This window comes from Mustelus asterias, unplaced genomic scaffold, assembly GCF_964213995.1.
Source record: "Mustelus asterias unplaced genomic scaffold, sMusAst1.hap1.1 HAP1_SCAFFOLD_1423, whole genome shotgun sequence".
NCBI classification, from domain to species: domain Eukaryota; kingdom Metazoa; phylum Chordata; class Chondrichthyes; order Carcharhiniformes; family Triakidae; genus Mustelus; species Mustelus asterias.
The window spans coordinates 84,342-93,128 of NW_027591368.1; the positions used below are offsets into that span (position 1 = coordinate 84,342).

At 54.7% G+C, this 8,787-nt stretch overlaps 1 protein-coding gene across 1 annotated transcript in view; it reads right to left on the reverse strand.

Annotated features, from left to right (window-relative positions):
* Positions 1 to 8,781, reverse strand: part of LOC144488263 (pleckstrin homology domain-containing family G member 1-like) — a gene marked incomplete at its 3' end in the record, with an annotated part of 80,951 nt that extends 72,170 nt beyond the window's left edge. The window contains exon 1 of the mRNA XM_078206304.1: positions 8,691 to 8,781. The remainder of the gene's footprint in view (positions 1 to 8,690) is intronic.
* Between the last annotated feature and the right edge of the window lie 6 nt (positions 8,782 to 8,787).

An 8,787-nucleotide genomic window follows, 5' to 3' on the forward strand; every position in this document is an offset into this window, starting at 1 on the left:
CGGCCCCTCTAGCCTGCTCTGCTGTTCGATAAGGTCGTGGCCTTTCTGTTTGTGTCATGGAATCATAAGAGGTACACAGCAGGGAAATAGGCCCTTCGGCTCGACTTGTCCATGTCGACCAGGTCTCCTAATCTGAACTAGTCCCATTTGCCTGCGTTTGGCCCGTATCCCTCTAAACCTTTCCTATCCATGTACCTGTCCAAATGTCTTTTCAATGTTGTAACTGTACCTGCCTCTACCACCTCCTCTGGCAGCTCATTCCATACCCGCACCACCCTCTATGTGAAAAAGTTGCCCCTCTGGTCCCTTTCCCCTCTCACCTTTAACCTATGCCCTCTAGTTTTGGACTCCCCTACCCTGGGGGAAAAGACCTTGACTATTCACCTTATCCATGCTCCTCATGATTTTATAAACCTCTATAAGGTCACCCCTCCAGGGGAAAAAGTCTCAGCCTATCCAGCCTTTCCCTATAATTCAAACCTTCCAGTCCCAGTAACATCCTTGTCAATCTTTTTTGCCCCTTTTCCAGTTTAATAACATCCTCCCTATAGCAGGGAGACCAGAATTGTACACAGTACTCCAAATGTGACCAATGTCTTGTACAGTTTGTAACATAACGTCCCAACTCCTGTACTCAAAGCTCTGGCCAATGAAGGCAAGTGTGGCAAATGCCTTCTTCACCACCCTGTCCACCTTGACGCCACTTTCAAGGAACTATGTACCTACACCCCTAGGTCTCTCTGTTCAACAATACCCCCCAGGGCCCTATCATTCACTGTGAAAGTCCTGCCCTGGTTTGTCTTACCAGAATGCAACACCTCGCATTTATCTGAATTAAACTCCATCTGCCATTCCTCGTCCCACTGGCCCAAGAATGTGTTCCACATTCCCAGCATGCCTCAGTGACAATGGTGGCACCCATCACACAGAGACTCCCATCTATGTAGCGCCTTCCCAACCTCCGGGGCACCCAGGGGTCCTTCCCACTCGCGCATTTCGAAGTGTAATCACTGTCATTATGTGGCAAACACAGCAACTAATTTGCGCACAGTGAGATCCCAGTAGCAATGCGTTCTCGACCAGACTATTTCTCTTTTAAGCAGCGATTAAGGGACTAAACTTTGGCCAGGACATGGGGTAGAAAACCCCTTGCCCCTCTTCAGAACATCTCCTCGAGATAGAATCATACAGCGCAAAAGAGGCCCATCGCACCGATACATTAGAAACACCTAAACTCCCACCTAACCCCACTTGTCAGTACTTGGCCAATAGCCCTGAATGTTATGATGCGCCAAGTGTTCACCCAGGCACTTGTTAAAGGGTGTGAGGCATCCCGCCTCCACCACCCTCCCAGGCAGCGCATTCCAGACCCTCACCACCCTCTGGGTAAAAAAGGTTTTCCTCACACCCCCCGCTAAACCTCCTACCCCCTCACCTTGAACCTATATCCCCTCATGACTGACGCCTCAACTAAGGGGAACAGCTGCTCCCTATCCATTGTTTGGGGCGGCACGGTGGCACAGTGGTTAGCACGGCTGCCTCACAGCGCCAGGGATCCGGGTTCGATTCCCGGCTTGGGTGACTGTCTGTGTGGAGTTTGCACGTTCTCCCCGTGTCTGCGTGGGTTTCCTCCGGGTGCTCCGGTTTCCTCCCACACTCCAAAGATGTGCAGGTTAGGTGGATTGGCCATGCTAAATTGCCCCTTAGTGTCAGGGGGACTAGCTAGGGCAAATGCATGGGGTTATGGGGATAGGGCCTGGGTGGGATTGTGGTTGGTGCAGATTCGATGGGCCAAATGGCCTCCTTCAAACTGTAAGATCCTATGATTCTGTTCTCCTTATCCACTCTGTCCATGTCCCTCATAATCTTGTACACCTCGATCAGGCCACCCCTCAGTTTTCTCTCTGCTCCAACGAAAACAACCCAAGCCTATCCAACTTCATAACTTCAATGTTCCACCCAGGCAGCATCCTGGTGAATCTCCTCTGCACCCCCTCCAGTGCGTTCATGTTCTTCCTATAATGTGGTGACCAGAACTGCACACAGTGCTCCAGCTGTGGCCTCACCAACACTCTGTACAGCTCCAACATGACTTCCCTGCTTTTGTAATCTTTGCCTCGATGGATAAAGGCAAGTGTCCCATATGCCTTTTTCACCATCCAACTAACATTGCCCTTCCGCCTTCAGAGATCTGTGGACAAACACGCCAAGGTCCCTTTGAATTATAGAATCCCTACAGTGCAGAAGGTGGCCACTCGGTCCATCGGGTCTGCACCGACCACAATCCCACCCAGGCCCTACCCCCATAACCATATACATTTACTCTAACTAGCCCCCTGACACTAAGGGATAATTTAGCATGGCCAATCCACCTAACCCCCGGGGTGTGTGCCAGTATTTACAGGGTGTCCCCGGGAGAGTGTGTCAGTATTTACAGGGGGTCCCAGGGGGGAGAGTGTCAGTATTTACAGGGGGTCCCAGGGGGGAGAGTGTCAGTATTTACAGGGGGTCCCAGGGGGGAGAGTGTCAGTATTTACAGGGGGTCCCAGGGGGGAGAGTGTCAGTATTTACAGGGGGGGGAGGGGGGATCCACAGGGTGTAATGTGTGACAGCGATAAAGGTAAACTCTCCATCCGCGCCAATCTAGAGACTGTCAAACAATTAGCAACCCCCTCAACATCCCCACTCCCCCAACCCCCCCTGAACCCCCTCAACACCCCCACTCCCCAACCCCCCCTGAACCCCCTCAACACCCCCACTCCCCAACCCCCCCTGAACCCCCTCAACACCCCTACTCCCCCAACCCCCCCTGAACCCCCTCAACATCCCCACTCCCCAACCCCCCCTGAACCCCCTCAACACCCCCACTCCCCAACCCCCCCTGAACCCCCTCAACACCCCCACTCCCCAACCCCCCCTGAACCCCCTCAACACCCTCACTCCCCCAACCCCCCCTGAACCCCCTCAACATCCCCACTCCCCAACCCCCCCTGAACCCCCTCAACACCCCCACTCCCCAACCCCCCCTGAACCCCCTCAACACCCCCACTCCCCAACCCCCCTGAACCCCCTCAACACCCCCACTCCCCCAACCCCCCCTGAACCCCCTCAACATCCCCACTCCCCAACCCCCCCCGAACCCCCTCAACACCCCCACTCCCCAACCCCCCCTGAACCCCCTCAACACCCCCACTCCCCCAACCCCCCCCTAAACCCCCTCAACACCCCCACTCCCCAACCCCCCCTAAACCCCCTCAACACCCCCACTCCCCAACACCCCCCCCAAACCATCTCAACCACCTCCCCCACCTCCTCCCCCATCTGCCTCCAACACCTCTCCAAGATTATCCGTTTCTCCCACCTTCTGGTTCCTTTATCTATCCAATCGGGAGAAGAGATTCTCTTGCATGGGAACCTCCTCCTTCTCCTACATCATCTTCTCTTGTGTCTCCCCCTCACCCCGCCCCCCCCCCCCCCCCCCCCCCGGGGCCCCAGGGTCACTCCCTCCTCTTTCTCATCAACATTCTGGGGCGGGAGGAGGGGTGGGCAGTGTGGGGGTGGGGGACATGGAGAGGCGGTGGGGGGCGGTGGGAGGTCTCCTGGGGGGTGGGAGGTCTCCCCTGTCCTTCTTTGAATCACTGACCGGGGATCTTATCCATCCAGCTGTGGGGGGTATTTCACTCCTTCACTCCGGAGGTATCTGCTCCGACAGTGCAGCGCTGGGGATCGGCATTCCCGCCTTTACTGCTCCAAGTTGGACTTCACTTCGCATTTATCATTCCAGTGTAAACCAGTCCGGATATCACAGTCCCAGATGCCCCACAATGCCAGCCCCACCCCTCCCTCACAGGGCTCCTGCCCATGGGTGGCACAGTGGGTTAGCGCTGCTGCCTCACAGCGCCAGGGACCCGGGTTCAATTCCCGGCCTCATGTCACTGTCTGTACATAGTCTGCGCATTCTCCCCGTGTCTGCGCGGGTTTCCTCCAGGTGCTCCGGTTTCCTCCCACAGTCCAAAGGGGTGCAGGTTAGAGGGATTGGCCATGCTAAATTGCCCCTGAGTGTCCAAAGATGTGTAGGTTAGATGGATTGGCCATGCTAAATTGCCTCTTAGTGTCCAAAGGGGTGCAGGTTAGAGGGATTGGCCATGCTAAATTGCCCCTTGGTGTCCAAAGATGTGCAGGTTAGGTGGATTGGCCATGCTAAATTGCCCCTGAGTGTCCAAAGATGTGTCGGTTAGGTGGATTGGCCATGCTAAATTGCCTCTTAGTGTCCAAAGGGGTGCAGGTTAGAGGGATTGGCCATGCTAAATTGCCCCTTGGTGTCCAAAGATGTGCAGGTTAGGGGGATTGGCCATGCTAAATTGCCCCTTCGTGTCCAAAGATGTGCGGGTTAGGTGGATTGGCCATGCTAAATTGTCCCTTAGTGTCCAAAGATACCTAGGTTAGGTTGATTGGCCATGCTAAATTGCTCCTTAGTGTCAGGGGGATTAGCGGGGTAAATATGTGGGGTTACGGGGATTGGGCCTGTGTGGGATTGTGGTTGTTGCAGACACTGTAGGGATTGTATGACTTGAACCCGTAACCATAAGAGGTGAGAATGTTCCCCCAGGTCACAGGGAGAAGCAAGCGGCTATGACATCAACCAGCCCAGAACAGAGCAGCAAATCAGTGTGGGATCTTGCTGTCCCTCTGGCCTGGTTGGCAGGGGAGGGGGTTATCAGGGTCAGCATGCCCGCGTGCCCCCGCACTGCTGACCCACAACTGGGGGAGCTGCTGTGGGTAGGGGGGGGGTCACCAGGGGCAGAAGCCCCGAGATGGGGAGGGTAGGGGTACTGGGCAGCATCTGGAACCGTAACATCTGGACAGGTTTACACTGGAACGGTCGGCCTGAACTTTCAACCCTTCCCGCACTTGGAATCTCGCCAATAACCCACAGCAGGAGGAGGATAAAGACTCAAGGAAAGGCCCATCAACTGAAAGTCCTCCTCTCTGGGCCACGTTACCTTGACAACGGTGGACACCCCCAATTTCCTCTCCTAAGCAATGCCTCCCCCCCCCCCCCCCCCCCCCCAGCAACCCCACACCCCCCGGCCAAATCTGCAAACTCCCAGCCCCTCCCCTCACACCCCATGAAGGATTCCTGTTCCCCTAAAAGGGTAGGAAAGTGTCCTCCCTGTTGTAATGCATTTTGCACAGCAAGATCCCACAGACAGAAATGCGGCAATGGCCGAATCATCTGACTTTCCGGTGACGAACAATATTGGGCAGAATACCAGGGTGGGAGTGGCCCACATTGACGCTTCCTCAAGATAACGTCATAGTGGGGTCCTTTATATTCACCCAAGACACCAGACTGTGCAGTGCTCCCTCAGCACTGACCCTCTGACAGTGCGGCACTCCCTCAGCACTGACCCTCTGACAGTGCGGCACTCCCTCAGCACTGACCCTCTGACAGTGCGGCACTCCCTCAGTACTGACCCTCTGACAGTGCGGCACTCCTTCAGCACTGACCCTCTGACAGTGCAGCACTCCCTCAGCACTGGCCCTCTGACAGTGCGGCACTCCCTCAGTATTGACCCTCTGACAGTGCGGCACTCCCTCAGTATTGACCCTCTGACAGTGCGGCACTCCCTCAGCACTGACCCTCTGACAGTGCGGTACTTCCTCAGTTCTGACCCTCTGACAGTGCGGCACTCCCTCAGTTCTGACCCTCTGACAGCGCGGCACTCCCTCAGCACTGACCCTCTGACAGTGCGGCACTCCCTCAGCACTGACCCTCTGACAGTGCGGCACTCCCTCAGCACTGACCCTCTGACAGTGCGGCACTCCCTCAGCACTGACCCTCTGACAGTGCGGCACTCCCTCAGCACTGACCCTCTGACAGTGCGGCACTCCCTCAGCACTGACCCTCTGACAGTGCGGCACTCCCTCAGCACTGACCCTCTGACAGTGCGGCACTCCCTCAGCACTGACCCTCTGACAGTGCGGCACTCCCTCAGCACTGACCCTCTGACAGTGCGGCACTCCCTCAGCACTGACCCTCTGACAGTGCGGCACTCCCTCAGTACTGACCCTCTGACAGTGTGGCACTCCCTCAGCACTGACCCTCTGACAGTGCGGCACTCGCTCAGTACTGACCCTCTGACAGTGCGGCACTCCCTCAGTATTGACCCTCTGACAGTGCGGCACTCCCTCAGCACTGACCCTCTGACAGTGCGGTACTTCCTCAGTTCTGACCCTCTGACAGTGCGGCACTCCCTCAGTTCTGACCCTCTGACAGCGCGGCACTCCCTCAGCACTGACCCTCTGACAGTGCGGCACTCCCTCAGCACTGACCCTCTGACAGTGCGGCACTCCCTCAGCACTGACCCTCTGACAGTGCGGCACTCCCTCAGCACTGACCCTCTGACAGTGCGGCACTCCCTCAGCACTGACCCTCTGACAGTGCGGCACTCCCTCAGCACTGACCCTCTGACAGTGCGGCACTCCCTCAGCACTGACCCTCTGACAGTGCGGCACTCCCTCAGCACTGACCCTCTGACAGTGCGGCACTCCCTCAGCACTGACCCTCTGACAGTGCGGCACTCCCTCAGCACTGACCCTCTGACAGTGCGGCACTCCCTCAGCACTGACCCTCTGACAGTGCGGCACTCCCTCAGCACTGACCCTCTGACAGTGCGGCACTCCCTCAGCACTGACCCTCTGACAGTGCGGCACTCCCTCAGCACTGACCCTCTGACAGTGTGGCACTCCCTCAGCATTGCACTGGAAGTGTCTGCCTGGATTGTGGGGTGTTGATTCTGGGCTGTGTTCTGTACACACAGCATCGGGAGATAAGTGTGTTACTGACAGAACCACCAACTCAGTCACTCAAATAAGGAGCAGTGGAAAGATAGAAACTAGAAACAGGAGGAGGCCATTCGGCCCTTCCAGCCTGCTCCGTCATTCATTTTGATCATGGCTGTTCATCGAATTCAATATCCTGATTCCCCCTTCCCCCCCATATCCCTCGGTCCCTTTAGCCCCAAGAGCTATATCTCATTTCTTCTTGAAATCAGACGACATTTTGGCCTCAACTACTTTCTGTGGGAGTGAATTCCACACATTCACCACCCTCTGGGTGAAGAAATTTATCCTCACCTCAGTTAGAATCATAGAATCCCTACAGTGCAGAAGGAGGCCATTCAGCCCATCAAGTCTGCACCGACCACAATCCCACCCAGTCCCTATTCCCGTAATCCCATGCATTTACCCTAGCTAGTCCCACTAACACCAAGGATCAATTTAGCACGGCCAATCAGCCTAACCCGCACATCTTTCGGACTGTGGGAGGAAACCGGAGCACCCGGAGGAAACCCACGCAGACACGGGGAGAATGTGCAAACTCCACGCAGACAGTGACCCGAGCCGGGAATCGAACCCGGGTCCCTGGCGCTGTGAGGCAGTAGCGCTAACCACCGTGCTAAAAGGTTTACCCCTCATCCTCAAACTATGATCCCCTAGTTCTGGACTCCCCCACCATGGGGAACATTCTTTCTGAATCTACCCTGTTTAACCCTGTTAGAATTTTATAAGTTTCTATGAGATCCCCTCTCACTCTTCTAAACTCCAGTGAATATAATCCCAAACGAAATGCTATATCTGAGTAGTGAGTGTGGCTGGATTTTGTGTTCTGGCTGAGGGGAGGGGAGGGTGTGGAAAAACTACCCTTTCGAACCCAGTTTCTGCAGCAGAGAAAGATTTGGGATCAGTCAGTGGCCCAAATTCCTGCAACGAACTCGGTTAAAACTGCAGTGTCGGTACCAGAATTCAGCCAGTTCCCTCGGCACAGCGCCTCCAATATTATCATCCCCTATTTCTATCTGCTTGCAAAAGTTAGACAATGAACAGGGGCACAAGAGATCCCAGTAATCTCCGGGCGGAACATCAGAAATCAGTCAGACAGTTTGGCAAATCTCACTCTCTTTGCGTTTTAAATAAAGCTTTTTCTCTGCGAACTCGAGAGGTTATTTGCTGAACTCAACTGTTCGCAGCAGGAAACAAGGACAGACATTCGCAATGTTTTGAATTTATTCCAGGATTAATAGAGTTTCTTCCCAGAAGAACAACACAACATTTACTCAGCAGCTCATAACAACATTCTCTCTGTCTCTGAGTGTGTGTGTCAGTGTGTGTGTGTCTCACTCTGGTTGTGACTCTCTGTCTCTCCACTTCTGTGTCTCTCTGTCCGTCTCTCACTCTCTGTGTCTCTGCTTCTCTATGTGTCTCTTTCTGTGTCTCTATCTATGTCTTTCTCTGTGTCTCTCTGCCTCTCTGTCTGTCTCTCTCTGCCTCTCTGTGTGTCTCTGTCTTTCTCTGCGTCTGTCTGCCTCTCTGTCTCTCTCTGTGTCTCTCTCTCTGCCTCTCTGTGTGTGTCTCTCTCTGTGTCTCTCTGTCTCTATGTCTTTCTCTGTGTCTGTCTGCCTCTCTGTCTCTCTCGCTGCCTCTCTGTGTGTCTATCTCTGTGTCTCTCTGTCTCTATGTCTTTCTCTGTATCTGTCTGTCTCTCTCTGTGTCTCTGTCTCTGCCTGTGTGTCTGTAGCTCTGTCTTTCTCTGTCCCTCTGTCTGTCTTTGAGTGTCTCTCTCTTTCTCTGAGTGAAGAGAAAATATCTTGTTAACAGGGTGAGAAGGAGCAGAAATCTCTACATACCACTCGATTTGTGTCTGAAGCACTCCAGGGGGCCCCGCTCAGGCAAAATCCCACCGACATGAGAGATCTTTCCCTGGGAAAAGGGGGACTTTTCCTT